This window comes from Arvicanthis niloticus, chromosome 13 (assembly GCF_011762505.2).
Source record: "Arvicanthis niloticus isolate mArvNil1 chromosome 13, mArvNil1.pat.X, whole genome shotgun sequence".
Taxonomy (NCBI): domain Eukaryota; kingdom Metazoa; phylum Chordata; class Mammalia; order Rodentia; family Muridae; genus Arvicanthis; species Arvicanthis niloticus.
The window spans coordinates 69,722,209-69,748,089 of NC_047670.1; the positions used below are offsets into that span (position 1 = coordinate 69,722,209).

The 25,881-nt window shown below is 40.2% G+C and overlaps 1 protein-coding gene across 3 annotated transcripts in view; it reads right to left on the bottom strand.

The window, feature by feature from the left end:
* Nell2 (neural EGFL like 2) overlaps positions 1-25,881 on the bottom strand; it is a 285,634-nt gene that overhangs the window by 161,286 nt on the left and 98,467 nt on the right. The window lies entirely within an intron of this gene.

Consider the following 25,881-nt stretch of genomic DNA (forward strand, 5'->3'; position numbering starts at 1 on the left):
AGATGGGGTCCTAGAGCTGAAGGGTCAAGTAGACACATGGTCCCATCCCTAACCCACAAGCCATCTTCAGTGGACAACCACTTACAAATGGAAATTTTGTTTTTCTCCACCAGGACTCCATAGGGAAACAAACAACTCTTAAGGGCGGACTAGATACAGAGCAGTGGGTAAGGGCAGACTAGACACAGAGCAGTGGATAAGGGCAGCCTAGACACAGAGCAGTGGATAAGGGCAGACTAGACACAGAGCAGTGGATAAGGGCGGACTAGACACAGAGCACTGGATAAGGGCAGACTAGACACAAAGCAGTGGATGCCAACAGGACATGAATTCAAAAGCATCTTTGGAGGTTCTTTGTCTCAAAATGTGTCACGACTTCTAAAAGTTGTATCTCATTTTTTATTTTTATTTCAATTGTTTATATGTTTCTTTCTTTTTACACTACAGGTCCTTTGCACATATATGATGGCTTCCAGTTTAGTGTTTCTAGGAGATTCCTGTGTACAGGGAAAGAGGAGGTGTCTGTTTGCACATCTCTGTCATGGGCCCTTTTCCTTCAGTTGGGCTTTGTCCTGTTCCTTATGTTAGCTTTTGTTCTGTCAAATTATATTATTATTATTATTATTATTATTATTATTATTATTATTATTATTATTATTATTCCTTAGCAGCCTGTTTGTTTTGTAATAAGAGACAGAAGAGGGCAGATATATATAGATGAAGGGAGGAGGGAGGAGGAGGAGGGAGAACCGCAGTCAGGCTGTTATATGAAAAAAGCTCTATTTTCAGTAAAAATGGAAAAACAGCAAAGCTTGCAGCTACTTGACTGGCTAATGGCAGACACTCTCCTTAAGACCCCTAAGTGAGCACCTCCTTGCCAACAACCGCCTGGTCATTTTAATATACTATAGAATTTTAGGGCAAATTAGGAAGCCCTTTTAATTACAACATCCACATGTAAGCTTCATGCTTTTTGGGTTAAATTACTTTACATGAATATTCATGAGTTGAGACACCTCATTTAAGACATTGAGATGGATTAATATGGGCCTAGCTTGCCTCCACCTCAGTGACAGAAAAACTGACTTTAAACATAACTCAGAAACTTGGAAGCATGTTGTAATTGGTTAAGGTACGTGGTCTCCAGTCATTTCTTTATGAAACTTGCAAAATACTTAATATTGAACTAACATGGGATTCTCTTATTTTAAAATCATCAGCTCACACTGCAAATGTTGTCTCCTGTTCTGGTCAGAGCCTGAGTTCCCCCCACAGAGCAGCCTGAGTTCCCCCCACAGAGCAGCCTGAGTTCCCCCCACAGAGCAGCCTGAGTTCCCCCCACAGAGCAGCCTAAGTTCCCCCGACTGAGCAGCCTGAGTCCCCCCCACTGAGCAGCCTGAGTTCCCCCCACTGAGCAGCCTGAGTCCCCCCCCACACACACACACTGAGCAGCCTAACCCCCCCACACACACACACACACTGAGCAGCCTAACCCCGCCCACCCCCCCACTGAACAGCCTAAGATCTGCCCCCACACTGAGTAGGCTGACCTTCAGGATCATTATTTGGCTTCAGGCCTTAGACTGATTTTGCTTTGCAGTTTTGCATCATTTTCATTGAAAGCACCTGTCATAGATGCTAAACTCCTCACTGCATATAAACGCACCCGGGATAACTGGTTTGGGGACAAATGGAAGAGGAGTGTCTGATGCAAACGGACTTTAGCATTTTGTTCCTCAACTTTAATAAATCCAACCTTCTCTTCTAGACATATGGAACTTACAGTGTCAACATACATCTTTCCTTTAACTTCTGTTTATATGAATCAAAAATATTATTTTGCTCTTTGGGATTTATATTTCCTCTCATATTTAAAAACATAACTTGCCAGTCTCAATTGGTAACATTGAAATCAGACATATTTAGACTGATACTATTGTATAAATATTAATACCAAAGTTTGTAATCTAATTTTCATCTTTTAAAACTTAAACTAAAACTTAGCTGCTTATTTATAGGAATATATTTAAATAATGGAAACCATGCAGATTTTTTAAAAAGCTATTCTTCAACTAATCCCCTTACTCAGCTTGTACTAACAAACTCAACTACAAAAATACATCTACTAGAGAATCGGTTATAAATTTTAGGGAGCTAGCTGGAAAATATTACAACTTAATTATATAAATTATATTACAGGCTGGCTGAAAGTTGCTCACTCATGAATATTTAAAATGAAGCAACTGATATGTCAGTTGTACACTATATGTCACATTATGAACTAAAATAGCATATGTGTTTACTTAATAAACGCAACTGATTGCTAAATATTTCTTCGGTGTGTAATTTAAAGTGTGCGGTGGTTTTTTTTTTTTCCCTTAGTAAATCTCACAAACTCAACGCACCAGAATATGACCTGCTGCACATTCGCTTACATGGAATATATACTGCATTTTATAAGCGAATGGCAGATGAACCTTTCTAACTTCTCCTCAGCACCTGGATTCAAAGGTTGTTACTTTGGATACTGTGGGACTCAGTAGCTGCAGCCTCTTAGATTCCAAGGGAGGATAGAAGAAAAAAATTCTGATGCTGTGGCCTTTCTTGAACAGAGGTGAAAGGAAACGGTGAAATCCCAAGGGTAAATTCTCCTCATGCAAATTCTTAGCATAACTGAATAGTCATTCAGAGCAGATGGACCTTCTGCTCAAAACTCTTAATTCAAGAGACAAGAATGAATAGGCGACTTAGGCAACTTGCAGAACAATGGGGCACCACATGGAACAGGGCAGGGAGGGAAACACTAAGGGACCGGGCACACTCTCTACCCCCTCCCAGGCATCAGGCAGGGATGCAGAGCTTGGCTTATGGGAACCCAAAGTGAGGTTTTTTTTTGTTTTTTTTTTCTTCATTTGAATGTTGATGAGTTACTGTGATCTTCAATATGCTAAGATAAATTTATGTGGAATATCCAGGATGCCAACAGTATTTGCTGCTTCTGTGTTTTGTAAAAGAAAAATGTGAGGAAACTCTGAAAAGCTATAAAGACTTCTGAAAACTTGAGGGGCATGAATCTAGACACCACCATTAAAGTGCCTTGAGCTTCTCAAAAAGAAGCTAGCGAGAATACAACCATTCACAACTTATACAAACTGTGCCCCTGCTCCCTGGACATGCCCGGTGCCCTGTAGGTACCAGGACTCAAACACAAAGGAGGCACGATCTCTGCCTTCGCTATTTAGTAGGCAGACAGACCCACTTAGAACTCATTTCAATAGAATGTAAGCTGGGATTCTACAATGAAAGAACTCACAAATGATAAAGAAACAGATCAGACAGGAAGAGTGACAGAAGGACAGAGGCTGAAGAACACACTGAAGGGCTGGCCAAGGACCCAGACTCTAGATCACAGCAGGTCAGCACTGGCTTGTGTCTAATCCAGAGGAGGAGGAAAAGGTTTTACTGAAGTGGATCTGAGTTATGCTGAAAGGCTGTCTAGGAGCTGACCCATGACCATGACGGCAGAGAAAGACGCAGTAAGGAAATATAGCCAGTTCTTTCCCTAAGGCCTCCCAGTTCTTTGCTAGGGCCTCACGCACACAAAGGCAGCTGCCAGGACAATGTCAACTACAGAAGCCAGGCTCCTAGGATTCAGAGTAGGAGAGACAATGGAACTGGGGACAAGGAGCTCCAAAAGGTTGCTCAGTGTCCCTTGAAGAAGTTTCTTCACAAGCAGAGACATAAGGAAGACCAGGAAAGAACAAAATGCTTAATGAACAAGTTTTGAAGAGATAACAAAGACTTCTTTTTTCTTTTTTTCAATGTAGTTTCACCCTAAAAGAAAAATTTTGATGGATAGCCAGAGGGTAAAATGTGGCCACTGAGCCAGGGGGAGATCAAGTATCTAACATAGGAGGGAAGGTGGATTAGTTCTATAGAGTGTTTTTAACCAACTTCTCCCCACGCAAGTCTGAAAGTCTCGGGGACGGGCGTAAACCTGTGGATGCTGCACCATTAAACCAAATCCGGATTCCCAGAACTTAATAGCATCTGCCATTCTCCAGTGAACTGCCAGGATACAAAATCACTTCCTATGACTTTGCGTCACTGAGCTCTGTTTTAATTGATTGCATGCACGGCTCTATAGTCAGAAAGCCTTCATTTCTTTCCTAACATCATTGTATATCTGTAAGTGTGCCTGTGTGCATACAACACGAACTTTCTTGTGACTCAGCTCCAAAGCCCTAAGCTTCAAATCGTCTAACTGCTGAAAGCACACTGTCACAATTGGGGCATATTAAAAAAATCCATGTTGAACCAATTAGTATTATATGTGGTTTACTATATGAGAAAGTGAAACTCGCTAAGAAGTGTTCAGTCATTCAGCCATTTCAGTTTGTGCATGAAGCAGCTAACCCCTCTGAAGTCAGAATAAGCCACAACAGTTGGACCACGTGAGTGGCATGCTTTTTATGACTGTGGCCTGTCACAGTCACAATCATTGCTGTTCCTGTAGCTCTGCGGAGTACTGTTAGGATCATGAATTATACAATTTTGTCAATCAGAATTTCACATGCACAGCCTGTTCAGAATTAACTAGCAACACTCACAACATGGGGAAAATTGATGGGTTGATATCACAATAGGCATATACATTTTAACAAAGCTATGGTAAACACCATACACTACAGTCACTGGTACCATAATTATGGAGGAATCTGCAAAAATAATTCATGTTAATTACCTTTACTCCCACCCATTAGGACAACGCAAATAGAAGCGAGGAAGAATGGAGACAAAACTGAAGCAGAAGTGACAGTCGTCAGTTGTTAAAAAGTGGGAAATGATTGATGACCACAGACTGAGAAACAGATAAGTAAAAGAAGCCAGTAAAACTGTGAAAATCCGAAATTGCACAATAAAATCCTGATTTACTGCTCTTTAAAGCAGAGCTACGAACTATAATTTCCCCCAGTGAATTTCAAATTAACTTCTACAATCTGGCATAGAAAAAACTCAAATCCAACTGAAATATTTTAGAATATATAATCAGAAGGGAAAGTCATATTTCACATCTAAAGTCTGCTCACTGACTCCACATTTAGTTTCTCTTTGAAATCAGTAGATTGAAATTACATGTTGTCTATTTCAACTTCCCAACACCTTTAGAGAGTGACCTAGCACCATTCAACCTTAACCCACAGCTCTATGATTGGACTTAGCTCAGCAACAGGGGAATGAAGCCGGGTGCAGGAAGCCTAGCCAGCTACAAATGGCGGGGGAAGTCATAATTTTTGGAGGAAAAACTACAACCACCGCTTACTAAAGCAGCAAAATCTCTAAGTACATTCTAAATATCTGGCCTTATGTCCAGAGATAAGTGCAGTCCTCACCCCTCATCTCTTTGCAACAGAACAAGGCCATTACAGAAAACCACAACCACTCAAAATGCAAAGTTGTGGAGTGGAGCCATCTACACAACACTCTGACATGGAAGGCCCAGAGAACATTTCGGAAGAGGGGGAGGAAAGATGGTAAGAAGATCGTGAGTTGACTGTGAGATGTGTCTCCTACTACTGTCAGAAGCTGCACCCATAATGTCCCACCAACGTGACCCCCCCCCCCAAACATGAGCTGAACAAGGACAACAGTGGACCCACCAAGGTGGATGGGGAAAAGCTTATGACGCCTCAACCCTATCCAGAGAACCACAGGCAACTCAGGCATGCTGAGACCTGGAGAGATAGTCTTCCCCCACGGAATGGCACATTAATTGCTTATCCAACACCTAATGGTCAGCTTTAAAAACATACATACAAGTGTCATTATACAGGCTGAGCAGGTCATATTTAGGAATATCTGTTATAGATATTCATATATTTATGTAACAAAAATTGATGAAAGAAGAGGCCATGGATTGAAAAGACAGCAGAGGGGAGTGAGTGGAAGGGTTCAGTTGGAGGAGAGGGAAGAAAGGAATGATGTAATTATATTTTCATCTCAAACATTAAAAAAAAAATTGATTTGAAAAGAAAAGCAGCAACACCAAAAAAGAAAAGTTAAAGACACAAAGGCTGGTAAAATTGGAGATGCTTCGGTGCTTACTGCTTCTTTAAAATCCCTTTGGAATGAATGTACCAAGAGTCGATACTCTTTGGGTTGATTACATTGTCTGTTAGAGGTAGCATTTCATAAAATGGTTTTGAATTCCGTGTTTGTTTTGGGAGACTTCTCAGACATACCAAGAGCACTGGCGGCTGCTACGTGGTGAGATGGTGTTAGCTATGTGTTGGTGATGTCTAAAGGCAGTCGGCTGGAGGGGAAATTTTCTCATTAACTACTATTACGCGTATTTGTCCTTTATTACGATTTTTGACAAAAACCCACGCAGGGGGCAGGCGCACTCAACAGACATGTCCACAGATGCTTCATCATCTGAAAAGCCAGCTCAGCTCTACAGGCTTGGCACAACCCAACTGTTTTGTAATCTGAACTTATTTGCTGTCAGTTCCTAGCATGGTCATAGTAAAAGGCTTATCCGCTAGCTGACAGGAAGTAATCTCTCTGGGCCCTTTTATAATGCTTAAATCTTGCCTGTAGTGCTGAACACACAGCCTTCTCTCTGTTTGGTTGTTGGCTTTTAAAAATGGATTTCTACTTGAGGAGGGAACAGGGTCTCATTTCTCATTAAGTTTCCTGTGCACCCAGCACCAGCCTGCATGACTAAACCTTAATGTCTGATTTTCCTTCCTTCCTTCCTTCCTTCCTTCCTTCCTTCCTTCCTTCCTTCCTTCCTTCCTTCCTTCCCTTCTTCCTCTTCCTCTTCCTCTTCCTCTCTCTCTCTCTCTCTCTCTCTCTCTCTCTCTCTCTCTCTCTCTCTCTCTCGGGGGGGGGGGAGGAGGAGGGTAGGTAAATGCTCTTCCAGTTTCCAAGTTGATGAAAATAAGTAACCCAATTTTCTCCTTCAGTCTCATTTTTTGGAGTTTGAATCTTAATTATAAAGGTTCTACAGGCTGGGTCTTTCTTACAAAATGATCCAAGCATCTGCAACAGGGAACGTCGTGTTCCTTTATCTGTATTATGGTAGCAAGCTGTTGACATCAGTTATAGGAGGCTCAAATCATGTCTCTATTTGGACCACTCCATGAGAAAATGTTTCCTTCCCCCCTCCCCCCCCCCCAGCAATGTCAATTTTTATGAGCCAATGCTATTTAAGAAGAACAGAGTTCCAGGGTGCTTAAATAATTCACAAATTCATTAATTATGCATGATTGCTTCCTTTAACTAAATCTCATTAATTGTTTGGGAATTTAGTTGTTTGCAAAACTAATATTAGATTTAGGAAGAAAGATCCTGAGATGCTGTGCTCAACTCCCCTTTCCCCTTTCCCACCTAAGCACACAGCATCTCCAGGCTTCCACAGGACGAAAGGATATGCATGGGGGGGTGGGGCTCAATCTAGGTCAGTAGCCTATTCTCCTAAAGAGAAACAGATCCTAAAATACCATAAATCCAGCATCAGCGAGGATCCAGGAAGTAGAGAAGAACAAAAATAACCTCCAGAATAGAACAAGAGAAAACATTGAAAAGATTGTGCCCAGATCAGCCTTTGGGTTATGAAGTCTACACGCTGGAAAAACTGAGTATTTAAAGAACAGAACCAAAGATTATTTATAGCCAGCTATGAGCAAGAGGGACTGAGGGGTTTTGATTTTAACTTAATTTTTCTCAGTTAAATGACAACCAATGGGCTGGCTAGATAGTTGAGGTGGGAAAGGTGGAGTCCACCAAGGCTAATTAATGCTTGTGTTCAATCTCCAGAACCTACATGCAAACAGAAAGAAGTGACTCTTGAGGTTGTCCTCTGACTAACACAGCTATGCCCATCCCCCTTAGTAAGCAAATACATACACTGTATACACATGTGAGTAAAACATTAATTAATTGACTAAGTAATTAATGCCAAAATTCCTTAAGTTACAAGCTAAGATAAAATCTAAAACTAATTTTATTTAGCAAGCATTAGTATTTTGATTCTTTTTTTTAATGTCAGTTGGTGCTTTGCCTGTGTATGTCTGTGCGATACTTGAGTGCCTGGTCCCCCCACTGAGGCCAGAAGAGGGTGTTGGATACCCTGGAACTGGAGTTACAGGCAGTAGTGAGTTATCATGTGGCTGCAGGGACCAAGCCCAGGTGCTTGACAAAAGCAGCCCATGCTCTGAAGCACTGCGCCATCACTTCAACGCTCTATTCTAGTCCGCATTCCATAAACGAGAATATTTTAAGAAAGAAAACGATTTAAGGAATTCCTTGTGGCCTCAGATGATTAAAAATAAATAAATTCTAATGAATGGTTATAAGGAATTGAAGCTAATACAGTATTGTGGCAATACCTAGATCCGTTGGTGTAACGGAACAGAAATAACTGTGAGGCGACACATTTCATTGACAAGGAAAGTAGAACACATATTATAAAAAGGGGAAATTTGCACATTGTCAAATATTTCAAAGCCAGAATTGGAAACCATCTGACAACACTTCTATGTATGTTCTCTTAGTACTGAATATCTAGTAGATTCAGTCAACATGCAAAACATCTACTATTTGAGTTAATCTTGTGAAATGTTTTTCTCACAATGGTGGCACCTTTCAGCTATGTGTTGTTCTGATACTACAATGAGGCAACTGGACACAGACACTTTGTGCATTGAAAAGCATGATCCATGTTGCTATAAGGCACACACATCAGTACTTCAGGAAATAACATGGGAAGACCCCAAGCAGGCAAAACATGAACAGGGCCAGTGTTGGCAAAACGGTTCTATAGGGAGGACATGTTTAAAGTGCAGTTCGCTGAGAGGTGCATAACGATACATGAATATAGTGAGGGGTAGCCAGGAGCTGCTGAACAAAATTTCAGGTGCACTCAACAGAAGGGAACTCATTCCCAAGAACCTGTGGATAGGGAAGTCTTAGACACTAGGCAAGAACTGAGTGCTATCATCTTGCTATGCTAATACAGTATCCAGCTGCCTTCTAAACACTTATCCTACTAACAGGTTAATCCAGCTCACACCCCTCATTGGGGATGCTTCCTTTTGCGGCAGTTGGAAATTTAAAAAAAATACAAGCACAAATGTTAAAAATGCTGAGAGTAGATTACTGTCAACTGTTTGTCCACGTTTCCTCCAGCCATGGCTCAGGGGTCATACAGGCTGAGGATGCAGAAGACTGTAACAACTGAGGGGCTAAAGAAACTTGTCGAAGTGGCTCTGGACATGGCAGGTGGTTGGACTCATGAACTCACAACAGCTGTGGTTGCCTGTACAAGATCAAGTCAGCTAATATTCCAGCATGAAAGAGCAGGTGAGGGCTCACAAGGATCTGTTCCTAGTTACAAACCTACAGGCAGCTGACAGCTACCAGGAAATGGAGGAAGTCAGTTCCCTGCAATGTGGGGTCCTGGTAGGTTACTGATGGACAGCGCCACAGGAACATTAATTGGGCTCAGCTCTGGGAGGGCCCTGAAGAGAAGGGACCTGGGCATGAAGAATTAGAAAAGCAAACTTGTGCTGTCCAAGTTCAAAGAAAAGAAGACAGCAACAAAACAAGACACGGGAGAAGCATATCAGTTCTTAAAGATGTGAGTGACATGGTCAAACCAGGAATGAGGAAAAAATTATAGAAAACCTCCTGCCTAGTAAGAAGCTCCTTCCCTATTGTCAAGGGATGGCAGCAAAGTGTAGGGAACTATGGACACACACATCTGGAAGCACCTACATACAACCCAGAGCCCGGACAGAGTCCTTCAAGAGCTTCACATGGGATGAGCATTTGAGAGGAGCACGGGCAGAGGAAAGTATTAGAGTACATCTGGGAAGGAGAACTCCGAATCCAAAGACCAGGAGACCCAGGATCGTAATATTGTGCTGTGTGTGTGCACCCTAATAAACATCCAGCTGAGCATGCTACTCAAGCTGGGAAGCATTTATTATACCTAAATATGAAGAACACTTAAAACTCACTATTTCCCAGACATACGCTATACCGATTAAAAACAACCTCTGAGCGTTGGACTTGTTTTTTTGTTTGTTTGTTTAATTTTTAAGCTGTTGAACTACAGCTAGGCTGAAAAACTATTCTTTATTATCCAGAGGAAACATGATTTTTAAAAGAAAAAGACATTAGGTTTGGAACACTGATAGCCATATAGATACTCAGTGGGACCATTACATACCATGTTATCTGATAGGTATTTTTGTCTATTGCTTAAAAATCATTAAGCTGGGACATATAAGATGGCTATGAGTGTGTCACCAACATTTTAATTGTAAACACAAATGTGTCTACAATATTTTAGTACAGAATATTTTCTTTTTGTGTATTTTTAATTTCTTACTATTCTTGTTTACAGAATAGTACCTGTCATGATATTTCAATATATGGACCCAGCGTGCTGAACCAATCAGAGTAATGAGCATAGTTATTTCATTATTCCAACAATGTACAACAGGCTGTTGTGATTGGTAATCACCACCGTGTGTGGTGGGACAACTCTTCTCTTGCTGTGTTCTGAGAATTGTTTCCCAAATTCCTTGCACATCTCTATTTTCTTCCAGTAATTACTATCATACCCTCCTCTGCTCTGAAATAAGCTCTTTAGCTTCCACACAGGAGACAAAGCGTGTGGGACTTGCCTTTGTCTAGTAACATTACCTAACATTCTATCTTCCAGATTTTGTCAAAATGACAGTATTCCATTGTATTTTGTGACAATCAAATATCCCACTGTGTATATATACCACATTTTCTTTATCTACCCAGTTGCCGATAGACACTTGTGATTTGGTATTTAATCACTATTCAGCAATAGGCCATAGCCATACTATCATGTTCTGGAGAGTCCTCAAGAGCAATGACAGTAGCCTGTGGCATTTTAGGGGTCCATGGACTCCACTGGGCAACAACTCCAACAGAGGTAACCATTTCCAGGACCAGGATTCTCATTTGTCACTCTGTGGTATAGTTGTGGCATTGTTGTCTTATTGGACAGTGCTGCATTTAAGATCTTTTTAGATATGTAAGTGGTTGTGTTTCAGGAAGCTTCTGCAGCTTTAGTTTTTTACATAACGTCTTCAGGAGACTTACAGTGTTAGGTCCGTCCTCACATCTCCTCCTCCACCCTCCCTCCCACTATCCACCCAGGGGTCACAACTTGTTCAGGGTTACCATCTCCCCCTTTCTGACACTGTGGTCATTCTTCCTTCCCCTGAAACTCCCACATCCCCAAGGTCACCTGGTAATTTCCTGAACTCTGTATTTACAATGAGACACAAGTATTTAAATATTCAGCATCAACCTCCACAATTGTCAGGAAACACTGGACCTCTGCGTCCCCTAACTCAGACTGCTTAGTTCCAGCACCACCCAATTACCTCCACGTTTCATAACTTCATCCCTAATGGCTGAGAAATGTATAAATGGACCATATTTTCGTTGTCCATTAGTCAGATAATGGACATCTAGGCTTTTTTACATTCCTTGGCTAGTGTGAGTCGAGCAGCAATGACATGGATGAGCAAGAATTTCTATGGTAGGATACAGAGTTCCTTGTGTGTATATCCAAGTGTGTTACAGGTGGATCACATGATAGATCTATTTTTAGCTTTATGAGGAATGTCCATACTGATTTCCACAGTGGTTGCACCAGTTTGCACATCCACCAATAGTGAGTCTACACATCCATACTAATATGTGTCATTTGTGTGCGTGTGTGCATGCATGCATGCATGTGTGCATATACAGGCACACAAATACATTGTGTGTGGTTGACCTTAGACATTCTGACTGGGGTAAGATGAAATCTCAAAGTAGTTTTAATTTATACTTCCCTGATAGCCAAGGATGTCAAATATTAAAAAAATACTTTCAACAGCTTATATTTTGTCATTTGAGAATTATCTGTTTAGTCCTGTATCTATTTTTAAATTAGGTTTGTATTTTCACTATGCTTATTGCTTTTAGGTTTTTAAATGCCAGTTACTGGACCTCTGCCAGATAGTTAGCTGGTAAAACTTTTTTAAACATTTTATAGGCTGCATCTTGACCCACATGATGGCATCTGTTGAAGTACAGAATCAGGTTTAGTTTCATGTTGTTCTTTTGTCAACTGATTATTTAAACAACTGCACGATTAGGGTCCTGTCCAGAAAGTCTTTCCCAGTGCCTAACAAATCAAGCATATTCCTTACATTTCCCTTTATTAGATTCAAGACACTGGGGTCATTGATCCATCTTGAGTTGAATCTTGTGCAAATGCTACACAGAGGTGTCCTTTCATTCTTCTATATGTAAGCATCCATTTTGATCACCATTTGCTAGAGATGCTGTATTTTCTCAAATGTGCATTGTTGGCTCTTATGTGTGGGTTTGCAAACTTATTCCATTGATCAATATATCTATTTTTATGTCAGTATCATGCTATTTTTATTGCTATAGCTCTGTAATATACCTAGAAATCTGGGATGGTGTTACAACTAGAAGTTTTTTTTTCTTTGTGTATTTTTGTTGTTGTAATTGTTTTTACTGTTTAAGATTGTTCTAGCTATTCTTGGTCTTTTGGTTTTTCATAATAATTTGAAGATTTTTTTCCATTTCTTTGATGATTCCGTTTTGGAATTTGATGGAGCTTTAAGTCTCTATATTGCTCTTGGAAAGATACCCATTTTCACAATATTAATCAAATATTAATTATACTAATCCATGAACATGGGATGTCTTTACATATTCTAATACCTTCAGTTTCTTTCTTCAGAGTCTTAAAGATTTCATTGTAAGTTTAAAAACTCCTTATATTTATTTCAACATATATATTTGACACTATTGTGGATGAAATTGCTTCTCTGATTTCATTCTGGATATGTTTATCATTTGTGTATAGAAAAGCTTCTGATTTTTCTGTGTTAATTTTGTATCCTGCTATTTTACTGAATTTGTTTATCAGCTCTAAATGTTTTCTGGTGAGTCTTTAAGGTCTTTTAGACATAGAATGTTGTTTGCATACACTTGTTTTTACTTCTTCCTTTCTTATTTGTACCCCCTTTATATCTTTCATTGTCTCCTTGTTCTAGCTAAGACTTCAAGTACTATGATGAACATGAAGAGAGATAATAGACATCTTTGTCTTGCTCCTGGTTTTAGACAAAATGCATGAGTTCTCTTTATAGCAAGAAGTTACTGGTGGGCTTGTTGTATATTGTTTTTACTATGTTGAAGTATGCTCCCTGTTTCCCTAGACTATCCAAGATTTTTATCTGGATGTTGGATTTTGTCAAAGGCTTTTCTCCATCAAAGGCAATGGTCAGATTTTTATCTTCTAATCTATTTACATAGTGGATTGTGTTTATTGTTTTATGTATGTTAAATCCTCCCAGCATTTCTGGGATGGAGCTGATTTGATCATGAGAGATAATTTTTTAATGTGTCATTGAATTTGGTTAAATATTTGATTGAGAGTATTTTGTGTTTATACTCTTTAAAAATTCAGCCCATACCAACTCTAGCTCCTCCTTCTCCTCCTCTTCGCTTCTTCTTCCTCCTCCTTCTCCTCCTCCTCTTCCTCCTTCTTCTAGAGTTGTGAAGAAATACTAGATTCATGAAGATAATTCAGAAATGTCTCTTCTATTTTGAAGAATGTTCAAGGTGTACTGGTTAGTATCAGTTCCTTGAAAACCTGATAAAAATCTGGGCTGAGTCTACCTGGCCCTAAACACTTTTTAGTTACATTTTTAATTACTAATTCTATCTCATTAGAAGATAGTTGTCCATTTAAATTAATTCTATAAATTAATCTACTTATTTTAGATCTGTCAGCCAGCATAATATATTACATATTATACATGTACATCTTTACGATTCTCTGAATTTCCTTAGTGTTTATTATATAATATCTTGTCTTTTATCTCTAGTTTTATTAATTTTGATTTTTTCTCTTTAGGTTTATCTAGCTAAAGATTTGTGAATCTCATTAATCCTTTCAAAGAACCAACTCTGTTTCACTGATTCTTTGTATTTTTTTCCATTTCTATTTCATTAATCCCAGGTGTGATTTGATATCACTTGCTGTCTAGTTGTAAGTTTTCATGTTCTAAGACCTTCAGATATATCATTTAGTTATTAATTTGACACCTTTCTTTTTTGATGTAGGCATATGGCGCTATAAATCTATAAATTTCACTTAGAATTGACTTCATTCTGTCCCCATTAAATGAAAAAAATGATAAAACCTGGTTAAAAACAAATGGGTGACTAACTTCATTTTAACAAGATAAATAAGAAAGCAACTGTTATCTCAACACCTGAGTGATGAGAGCTCTTAGCAACAATCAGGTAAGATTTTACAGTGAAAAGGTAAACTTCTAATCCACCCTGATATGACTCTTTCAGAGTTCATCCTGATTATCACAGGCAAAGAGGATCTTCCTTTGCTCTGTACAGCAACACTCCTTTCTGTGTATCTAGAATGTGGTGCCCAGGACCTTGTATGGTAATCTGGTGTCTCTCACTAACTATAAATATATTGAGAAGAGAGACTATGTTAGTGTTACTGTCTCAAACATCCACACAAGCATCTGGAACATAGAGATTTGCTCAACAGAATACAAGCAGTTATAAGTATCTGCAGCCCAGTAACCCTAGTACCATAAACCATAGGAAATACAATCATTATCTCAAGTGTCAGAACATGTGATCAATGACTGTATTGCCATATGCCACAGAAGACATCATCAATTTATCTCAAGGAGAGATCTGTGCTTCCATGTTTACTATAGCACTGTTCTTAGTATGATCATACACTGAAGCACAAACACATAGGAGCACACTAGAAAGTTAGTGGATCTTCAAAATGATGGAAACTGCATTTGAGACACTATAGATGAAACTAGAGAGCATTACTCAGCACAAATTAAGCTAGACACAGAAGAAGAATGACTGTTCAATGCCACACTCATGTTGAATGCTACTTTGCTTGCTGTGTTGAAACACCATGACCAAGAAGCTTACAAAAGAAAACCATTAGTGGAGTGTATAGTCCCAGATGATGAGAACCCATGACAGCAGGGCAAAGTCATGGTAGCAGGAACAGCTGAGAGCTACATCTCAAATCACAAACAGAAAGCAGAGAACAGTGAGTATGGCACTTGGTTTTTGAGACCTCAAAGCCCACTCCTTGGGACATAACTACTCCAACAAGGCCATACCTGCAAATCCTACCTGTGATGATTTGAATATGCTTGACCCAGAGAGTGGTACTATTAGGAAGTATGGCCTTGTTGGGGTAGGTGTGGTCTTGTTGGAGAAAGTATGTCACTGTGGGGATGGGCTTTGAGTCCCTCCTCCTAGTCACATGGAAGACAGTCTTCTCCTGGCTGCCTTCCGATTAAGATGGAGAACTCTTGGGTCCTCCAGCACCATGACTGCCTAGATACTACAATTTTTCCTGCCTTGATAATAATAGACTGAACCTCTGAACCTGAAAGCATGCTCCAATTAAATGTTGTCCTTTATAAGAGTTGTCTTGATCATTGTGTCTCTTCACTACAATGGAAACCCTAATTAAGACACTCCCCAAACTGTTTCACATCAACTAGGGACCAAGTGTTCAACATGTGAGCCTATGGAGGCCATTCTCACTCAAAGCAACACATGGGGTATATAAAAGTCTAACTCAGAAACAAAGTGGAGATTACTGGTTTGCCAGGGCATCCGGTGAGAAGTGAGGGAATGGTGTCTGTCTCAAAATTTGCAATTATAACATAAGTAAGCTTTAAATATCTATGCAAGAGATAGAGATGTCATTATAGTTCACAATAGTGTGTACTCCTTACAATTTGTTGGAATCAGAGTATGAAAATGCCAAGGCCCTGTTCACTGCATTTAAGAACATTATCATTACTTCTTTGAAACACTAAATATCAGTCATGTGAAGGATCAAACATAAGAAACTCAGGGTTAGAGTTTTTGGCTTTTTATTTCTATTTTATATTCATTCACTTCTAGATGTATGTTGTGTCTAAAATGTGACTTCATAAAGGGTCATGTGCTAGGCAATGCTGAGCTTCCATGGGACCACAGTTAAACTGTAATTTGCTTGTTGAATGGGATTGGAAACAGCCAGGCAGCTTTGGTTCACAGAATCCAAAGTATTTAAAGGTGAACAGTATGAAAGTTCTAAAAATATCTACCCATTTGCCAGAAGAACACAGTCAAAAATAAGGTCAGCTTTACAAACTAGGTATTCACACTTAAAAAGTCAAATGTCAAAGAGGGGATATGAACGGCAAGCAAAGAGAGAGGAAGAGACCAAACTAGTAAGGTTCAGATTGCTCCACTTTCACAGAAACCATTTTATGGAAAATGTGCACAGAGTCTCCAATAATTTAGAGACTATAAAAGGCAGAATGGTCCCTGGAGACAGAGATCTTAGCATTACGTTAATATTGTTCATCCACATTGCCCTTGCGTGATTAAATCAGTCCCTTCAACAAAAAGATGAGTCCAGAAGGATTACCTCATCACTTCCTGACCACAGACAAGGATTTGAATCAAAGACTGACAGGTAATGACCCTCTTGGAGCTGACTGTCCCTTCAGTTCAGTCTCTCAGCAGGTTTGGCTGAAGGCAAGCTGCAAAAGAAATTTCCCTGGGGAATTCTGTATGGCAGGAACTGCCGTGCAGGTGGGAAGGTAAATAATGCATTGTCAGCACCTTCGAGAGTTATTTATTAGACACACTCCATGTTCTTCAGTGTTGTTTCTATCCCCCGTCACTGCCTCTCCGTTCCAAAAGCTATGCTCACACACAGAAGAGAACACATTTGCTGTCACCATCCTTTCATGTTTATCCTGATTTTATTTTAAAATATTTTGCCACGTTTATTACCTCTGGCCTCTCTCAGCCTGGTCATAGGTAGCATGAACCAGAAATCAGGCACGTAGCTGAGGGTGTGTTCTTACATATGTCAGTAAAGAGTCTGTCTCTTGTGAAAGATACTATTGTATCACCTCTTCGGAAGGGTAAGGAGAACTTATGTGATCTCGAGCAGTACTGGCAAGGTAAGGACACTGAACTTAAACAATACAAACAATGAGCTGAAGTCTCTATCAGAGTAGGAAGTGGAAGGTGACTATGACAACACTGAAGCCATGGGAGGAGACGTGACATGGACATCCCCGGAGAGTCATGCAGAAGGGCCAAGGCCCAGAGGGAGAAGGAGCCCTTGTACAAGAAGCACACTTGGCTGAGCAGCGCTGTAAAACCTGTGTGCATACGATGCCAAATCCAATGGCAAACAAATATTTTCAAGCAATACGATTATCACTACAAGGATGAAAAGAAGTTATGTAAACCATGAAAGCCAGCAGCTGTAAGGAGAACAAAGTGAGATATCATGGTACCTACCCAAGCACTCTGCAACGGGCAGTCTAACCAAAGCTCACGCCACACAAGAGGCTTGTGTCATTCTTTATAAACAGAAGATACACTGTGGGCGAGCTTTCCTTTTTACCAGTCTCAAACCTAAAAGCTGGTTAAAACATGGGTACTGCCAAAGATGAAGTAAGAAGAAACATATTTATTTACAGCCTCCACAGCAGGGGATATTAGGGAAACCCACAATTATCTAGTAGAACTGACAGGTAGGAAAGCTAATTTAAAAAAAAAAAAATTACATGTTAGAAAGCGGGGTTGTAAGACTTTTACTGGAAAGGAGCTATTTTAGCAGCAAGTCCTGACACTACGGCTGGAGGTTCACAAATAGGAAATGAGATTTGTCATGGATAGCATGAGCTTGTGTGCTTTCACATAAACGTGCTGTTTATTGCACGACAAACAGAGCAGAAAGGAGAATCCAGTGATTCTATGAAACAGAATGGGTTGTCAGGCTTAGCCACTAATAAAAGACAGTAGTAGTAGTAGTGGTAGTAGCAGCAGTCTGAACTACTAACGGATGACAGAGTCATCAGAAACTTTCACTACTAGAAAAGTAACAAGGTTAAGATGACTACCACTCCCCAATAAAAAAAAAAATGTACACCCATTTCTCAGATCTCTCCCTCCTAGGTGACATAATAACTAAGGACAGCAGAGGTGATTGGAGGAATCGCCAAGCCTTCTTTAACTGTGTCTACATAACCAGGCTTGAGCATATCACATGATCTAGGGGAGGAGGCTTGAGAGGAAGCATGAAAGCATTTTAAATGCAAATATAGAGAGAACAGATTAGAAACACAGATGTCAAATCACTAATTGGGACCATATATCTCTAAAAGATATCCAGTGCCACAGGATAAGTATAGACATCACAATGGGAGTCAATATTTGGATGACTGTTTGGGTTCTCCCTGAGATTCTACTGACGGGGGTGAAAAATGAGGGTCAGTATTTGCCAACGGCCTTCCAGTCAGAAAGCCAGACAGCAGAACAAAGCTCCCAAAAGAGCCTCACAGAGAAGATTAAATTACAAGCGAATTTCATAAAGAATTCATTGAATGCTTAAGCAGGCTTCTGGGTGGGTCAGACAAGGCCAGTCAGAAAATTGGGGTCATAAAGGGATAGCATTGGGGTAATAGAAGCTAAAACATAATTACAGAGTCAATGAGAGAAAGACAGAAGAAATGGCTAACATTAAGAGACATTGTTTGGGGGTTTGGACAAATCATTTCTCCATTAAATGCATCTGTAGACCAATTTAGATTTCTTCCACTCAATTATATTTTATTCTTCATATTTTAAATTTCAATCTTAGTGGCCTCAAGGGAGAGGCTCAGGTGTCGGATGCCTCTGAGCCTCCGGCATAAATACACTTTGTCCACACTTTATTGGAAGTAGGAGCTGTACTTCATCTCCTTCCTTAGAGTGGTCACTAAAACCAGCTCTCCATCCTAACAAATCGTGGATATATTTCATTTCAGCTTCATTTTTAAGAGACATATCCACAAAACACAAATGGAAAACTGATAATAGGATGAAATATCTACATGTATAGAAGGTCAAAGGCTTATTTCATGCTATCTGCTTGCTTTTGCATCACTATAATTGCAAAACCACACATACTATAAAAAACACCATTACCCCACCTTTTAAGCAAATCTTTCTTAATGTTTTGAAATCTGAAATAAAAAGTTAACCAAAATTTAAAATACTCTTTTCGTTTTCATAGTTACAAAAACATTTTTTTCTGAGCTTTGATAATATATTTATAAAGATGGTAAGACTACTATTTCCTTTTAATTTAATTTAAATTTAATAAGATCTTAAAATGATGGCATCTAGTGTTGGCAAAGGAATATGCTTGCCCAGCTGGCACAACTAGATACGATTTTGTGTTCTGTAATAATAAGTATTTGGCCCAGTTAGTGCCTTTTCAAATGATCTATAACTAAACCTACCTTTAATGGTTTGTGATGCTCTCATGCTTGCCAACTTGATAAGATCTGGGATCAACTGAAGGCCAGGCTGCTGGGCACCATGTCTATGAGGGGTCTTTTTGACCAGGTTACCTGAAGTGGAGAGATGCAACCCACATGCAGGTGGCATCATGGAAGCTGTTAGTCTGCTTGCCTTCAGTCTTGTCAGCAGCTCATTCACCATATTGTTACTTCTGCTACATTCTTTAACACCTATGAGGACCCAGCTTTGGGCTTCTAACAGACTGGATTGAAGACCAGCAACTCTCCAAGAATCCTCCAGACTGGGACTATGGAAACACTCATCTGGCCTCATAGACTGAGAGAAACTACTGGGTTCTGGGCTTCTTTGGTATGAGACAGTCATTGTTGGACTGCCCAGACTATATCATGCAAGCCACTCTAATAAATCTCCTTTTAACAGTTTTGTTCTATAAGCTCTGTTCCTTTAGAAAACCCTAGACAGATAAAAAGATGAAACCCCAGAGATGCCCATCTATTACCTAGGTAGACATATTGGAAGCATCTTTCTCTTCTAGAGAAACCGTGAGTGTCAGAGCAGCCAATCCTTTGTTTCATTTATGGTTTGGTTCCATTAGTTTTAACCTTGATTATTGCACAAATTTTTCATGGATAAAACTATCCATGTAGATACCATAGTTAAACAGGTTAAATCATTGTATGACGAAGATTCACAGAGTCACTGCTCTTACTAGTATGATTACACGCATGATGGATATGGGCTAACAGCTCTCATTTATTGGTAAGCTTAATGACTGCCTGGAAGAGGAGAAGATATGAGTAGCCATTTAATATAACGACTGAGCCACAGAAGCACTACAACAAAATCAGTAGCTTTTCTTTACACAAGTCACAAGCTATACAGACATATAGTAATAAACAAACAGATAAACAAACAATCCTGTCCTCATAAGCAACAACAAAATAGTATATATTTATGCACAAAATAATAAAACCTCTGACCATTATATTTGGATTTAATACTAGCAATACTAAAGCCAGCAATTTAAAATGAGCCAACACTTGTTTTTCTTTCTTTATAAACCAGCTAGGTGAACCACGTTGACCTTTTGTTTTTAATGACAAACTTTCTGACTGACTGACCTTTTTTTATATCCTAATCCACACCCAACCAGTGTCTTCCTCACTGCCCAGCCCATCCATCCTCTGCAACTCCAGTTATGTTTCCCCCATGGCTTCAATCTCTTGGTATCATGACTGTATTGAATCCATATTTCACACAAGACGACCATTCCCTACGAACCCCCGAGACAGTGGCTGTACGTTCAGGTCCTATGAAGAACCCTTTATGTACGGCACACAGCATACATCCGGCACATGTGTGCCCATCTCAACTGGTTCTCAGCCCAGAGTGAATGGGGGATCTCAATTCTCTTCGTCATTTTCTCTATCCAATTTAAATCTCTGTAAGTCTCTAAGTTTGACTGGTTTTTTCCAAACGTAAACAAAACTCCCATCAAAGAAAGTCAATCTGCATTACCATCTAGCTTTAGAGCATCAGCAAGTTAGTAGAAAAATGTATAATCAGACTGATCAATAATACAGGTTCTGACTAGCAATTTTACAGGAGATTCTAACTATATTTGCTAAGTTGTTTTCAGTTCATCTCTGCTCACCTCTGACTGTGCCTTCTCTCTGCTGGAATTCCTCAGACTTCACAGAAAACACAAGCTGGCAGATACATTTAAACACTTGAACATCTGTCTATACATTTAGCTCCACGTGTGCCTACCCATTGTTCTCTCCATGCTATGGAACAGGAGAGGCCTCTTCTGCCAAAGGTCAAACTCTCAGTTATGCTAGGAATCCCATTCTCTGTGCTCAGTTACACCATCAGCTACCACCCCTACCTTTCCCTCAGCCTCCCCCTCACACCTCAATACTGCTAGATGTGTGTGAATATTTAAATATTAATAATTTCTATCATCTCTATCAAAAATTCCCACTCTGAGAAGTAGAATAAGAAAAAATATATTTTATCACAAAGAAAGAAAGAAAGAAATGAGAAGCTCGGGAACCTACAAGAGAAGTGAAAAATTGAGGGGGGAAAAAAGCAGAAACAAAAATACAGTAGGAAGCTAAATTCTACCTCCACACTACGCTGAGCATACTCTATCTGTGGACACAGCCTGTGACATCTATGTGGCTCCCTGAAGAAGGAGGAGACAACCAAGTGGCTTCCAAAAGGTCAGTCAGATGAAAGTCAGGCTATGCTACCTTCAGGACAGAGCCACAGCCCTCCCAGCCTCAATGGTGAGTTTGGTGAAATGGTAATTCCTACAGCAGAAATGCCATTCTTCCATCCTGTATGATTCTAGGTCACTGGAGAGAGATTTTATCATTAAAACCTAATCATTCTAGGGGCCTCAGATCAGAGAACATCCCCATGTCCAAGAGCTCCAATTTGGCTTATCAGACCCCTGGGTGGGGAAATACCCAGAAAGGCAAGTGCAGCAAGAAGGGGTGGGGGTGTCCAGCCTCCAACAGACCGGAGAATGCAGGCAGTAACAGGTTAGCTCAGGTTGAGAAGAATATAAAGAAAGAGCCCTGCCCATAGTGGACCATAGCTCTTTCATTATCTGAGAATGATCTTGGAGTTTGACAGCTTTGATCCTGAGGTTGGTGGCTACATCAAATTCTAGAGGCAACATTGTCATTTACTGCTACTGGGACTGAGAACTCCAAAGTTCCAAATGAGGCTGTAACACCCACAGCATCATCTCTTCAGCAGGGTGATTAAACTCCAGAAGCCTTGAGAGCAGGAAGGAAGGTCCCATGCCTGTTCAGGTCACAGTGCTGTGGCTGTTTGTCATGCTCAAACCACACTGGCTAAAACAGCCAAGCCGAGATGTGAGGCCTGCACAGATTCTAGAGCATGAGAGAATCTGCCCACCAGAAAAATTCAAAGCTCTGTATCTGCAGAGACCCCAGATACAAAAAGAAGGAAAAAGACCCCTTCCAAGAGACAGCACTGGGGACCCAAACCCTTTCCTCCCAACTCTCATTTGGTCATGGTGTTTCACTGCAGCAGTAGTCAGCCTGACTAAGACACAGCAACATCACATTCTTCTCCACGACTTTTCTCTTTTCATTTATTAACCTTGATTCTCAGCTTTTCTCCATCCCCTTCTTTTCTCTTGTTCATTTACTGCTTCCACACTTACTCTAAATAGCATTTGGCTCCATAGCACATCCCACAGCACTCTACTGTTTTAGTTGTCATATTCATTCATGGCTGTGATTGATTTTAAGTTTATACGTACATGTCATATAGTGCATGTGGTTCCTGCCACAATAGCTGGCTTTTCCTCTCTTGAGGATTAAGAAATCAAAGGTGGGCTTCTCAGTAAGACGTCCCTGTTAGTTCCAGAAGGGATATTCAAACCAACAGATGTACAAATTGCAACATGGAGCCCAAAAAGGCAAGTATCTGTGGCTGTCCCAGAAGATACCAGTTCCCCAGCTAATGAGCTCAAAGCTATGGAAACAGGGAAAATGTCAAAGGATCCCAGTTCACCAGCTAATGAGCTCAAAGACAACGAAACAGGAAAAGTGTCAAAGGATCCTAATTCTCCAGCTAATTAGCTCAAAGATATGCAAACAGGGGAAATGTCAGGTGAAGATTTGAAAAAGCTTGCTGGTAAAAAACGATGAACAGGCTGAAAAGCAGAGACAAACAGAAGAGCTCAATGAAGACACAAGAGAGGAAAGAGAACTCCATAGAGGAAACAGACCTCAAAATGGATGAGAAAGTCAGAAATATAGATTAAACGTCAGTCACATGGAAGATAGATTCAGCAAGGAAATGGAGATTCTGGAAAAGAATGGAAATGCTGTTAGTGAAAAAGTCAGGGTAAACAACGACAGGAAAACAACAGAAAGCATCCCCCAAAGATTTGACCAAATGGAAGAATGAGTGATGGAAAGATACAGGAAAAACTTCATTTGAATAGCAGTAAGAGAACCATGACACATGATTAGAAAGCCAAACTTATAAACCACGGGATAGGAGGAGAGAAAATGATCACCAGGGGACAGTATTTTGAAGGAAATACACTGAGAAGAGAAGTCTCCAAATCTACAAAAATAATAGATGTTCAAACACAGGTGGCGCGAAGAACTCCAAATAGACTTAACCAGAGAGAGGACCTTCTTCAACACTAAAATCTGGAAAGGAAAACTGCAGACTTACTCTGAAGACAGACAAGTCAGAACAATGTGAGATCTCTCGTTAGCACCATCAAAGCCAGGAAATCATGGGATGATACAGTTGGACCTTGAAAGAGAATAACTGTCATTCAAAAATGTCATTGCCAATGGCAATGAAATTTCCAGATGAACACAAACCAAGTCAGCACTGCATAATATAGTTAAAGAAATACTATAAACTGTAAACAATGAAGGAATCTCAATGTTAAGAGCACAGTAAAGGAGATACCTGAGAGCTGGACAGTCGTAAACACATGGAATTCTGGGATTCAAGGATACAGAGTCCTCCCTAATGAGCCGTCCTGATCTCTAATTTTATTAAACTGTACCTTCTTCCTCAGCCCCCAAAAATTAAACCATGATTATCCAACCATCTGAACTCACCCACCTGATAGCTAACTATAGATATATAAGCAAATTACATTGAACAAGCCAGGCATGAGCCAAAAAAAGATAAATGAATAAATATACGAATAAATAAAAACTTTCCAAAGTAAATGTGGTCTGATGTTCCATCCTGTTAAACATTTGTTGAGATAACCATTGGTTGAGAACCACAGAAGCTAAAGATCCACAAGCCTCAGACTTCTGTTTCATGCATCCAGGAACAAAGTTCATAATTTACCGACAGAAAATGCACCATCTACTTCTGGATTAAAACCTGGATTTTTGTCATGCCTAGTAATAAAAGCTTGTGATTACAGCCACACTGAGGGGGAAGCAGGAGGATCACAAATTCAACTCCTGCCTGAGCCACAGAGTGAGTTCAAGGCCAGCCTAGGCGATTTAGTAAGACTTTGTCTGGAAATTAGCAAGGAGTTACTTAGCATGTAGCTCTTTGGTAGAACACTGCTTCACATTTATAGGGCTCATGATTCAGTCCCTGATACAGCAATTAGAAACCAAAAATAAATAAATAAATGAATAAATAAATAAATAAATAAATCTGAATTTTTTTATTGTATGATGGTTATGTGCCTTTGTATGATAAAGGAAGGCTATTTGCCTTTTTCCAAAGCCATGTCATTTAGATTATATATTTCTAATATTCCATGCATCTAATATCATTCTTTATTGCCAGAAAGAAAACAAAAACACATTCTCTTTAAAACCGGTGACAGCCAGCTTTAACGTCCACTACTATTATTACTATGACATGCCCCTGGTAGTCACTGCAGGACCTGGAAGCTTCCGCTCCAACCTCTACTGGAGCTTGTCTCAAGAAAGCTGTTCCTGGAGTCTAAACTCCGATGACACCTCACCTCCTCTTAGCTCTGGTGCAGTTCACTGTAAGAAAGTAGAGGACAAGGAAGGATTGCTCCTAGCAAGATGTTTCTGTCTGCCAAGGAGAACACTCCAGACAGTTCCACACAGAAGGAGCTAGGGAGGAGGTAACCAACGCAGACCACATCTATGTACTGGTAGCTACAATGTTGCTTTCCCTCCCCCCACTCTGCCACTGCTATGCTAAAGCTATAAGCTTGTCATGGAGATGTGAGAATGGAGAAGACACAGTTTAATGACAGCCAGAGAGACACCTGCAATGCTGATGGTGGCAATATCAGCTAAGGTTCACTCTCAAACAAAGGGGTCAGCCAAGAAGGCGTGTCAGAGACCAGCAAGGTAGAGGCTGTAACCGTCCTTACCTGTGTGAGGTGCATGTAATCACTCTCAGATTGGGCCAGGGGAACGTGTGTGGAGTGTGTGGAGCCACCATTGGCTTAGCCCATAATAGCACAGGGAATCAAGCAATCTCAAAATTACCTCAAACTTTTTTTTTTCTGTAAGTCCTATTGAAAGACTCCAGACTTGCAGATCAGTGGTTTTCATATCTTTGGAAGGCCCCCAACTCTCAGAAGTTTTCTCTCTTTTCTTGAATTTTTCTTAATAAAGCCTGGTCCCACTTTGCCTGCACCCAATTCCCGTGTCCTTAATCTTCACTTGGGTGAGACAAGAAATTCAAGAGCCACCTTCTCAGGTTGACTTCAGGTGTTCTTTGAAGCATCGGCACACTAAGTCCCTTGGCCATATCCTCTACTGTTCTTAGAAACTATATCACATCTATCAACACATACATTCCTACATATCCATAAGGGGGGAGATGGGTGGGCAGGTAGGAGAACTGACTATTCTTCCTTCCAAAGGACCTGACTTCAGTTCCCAG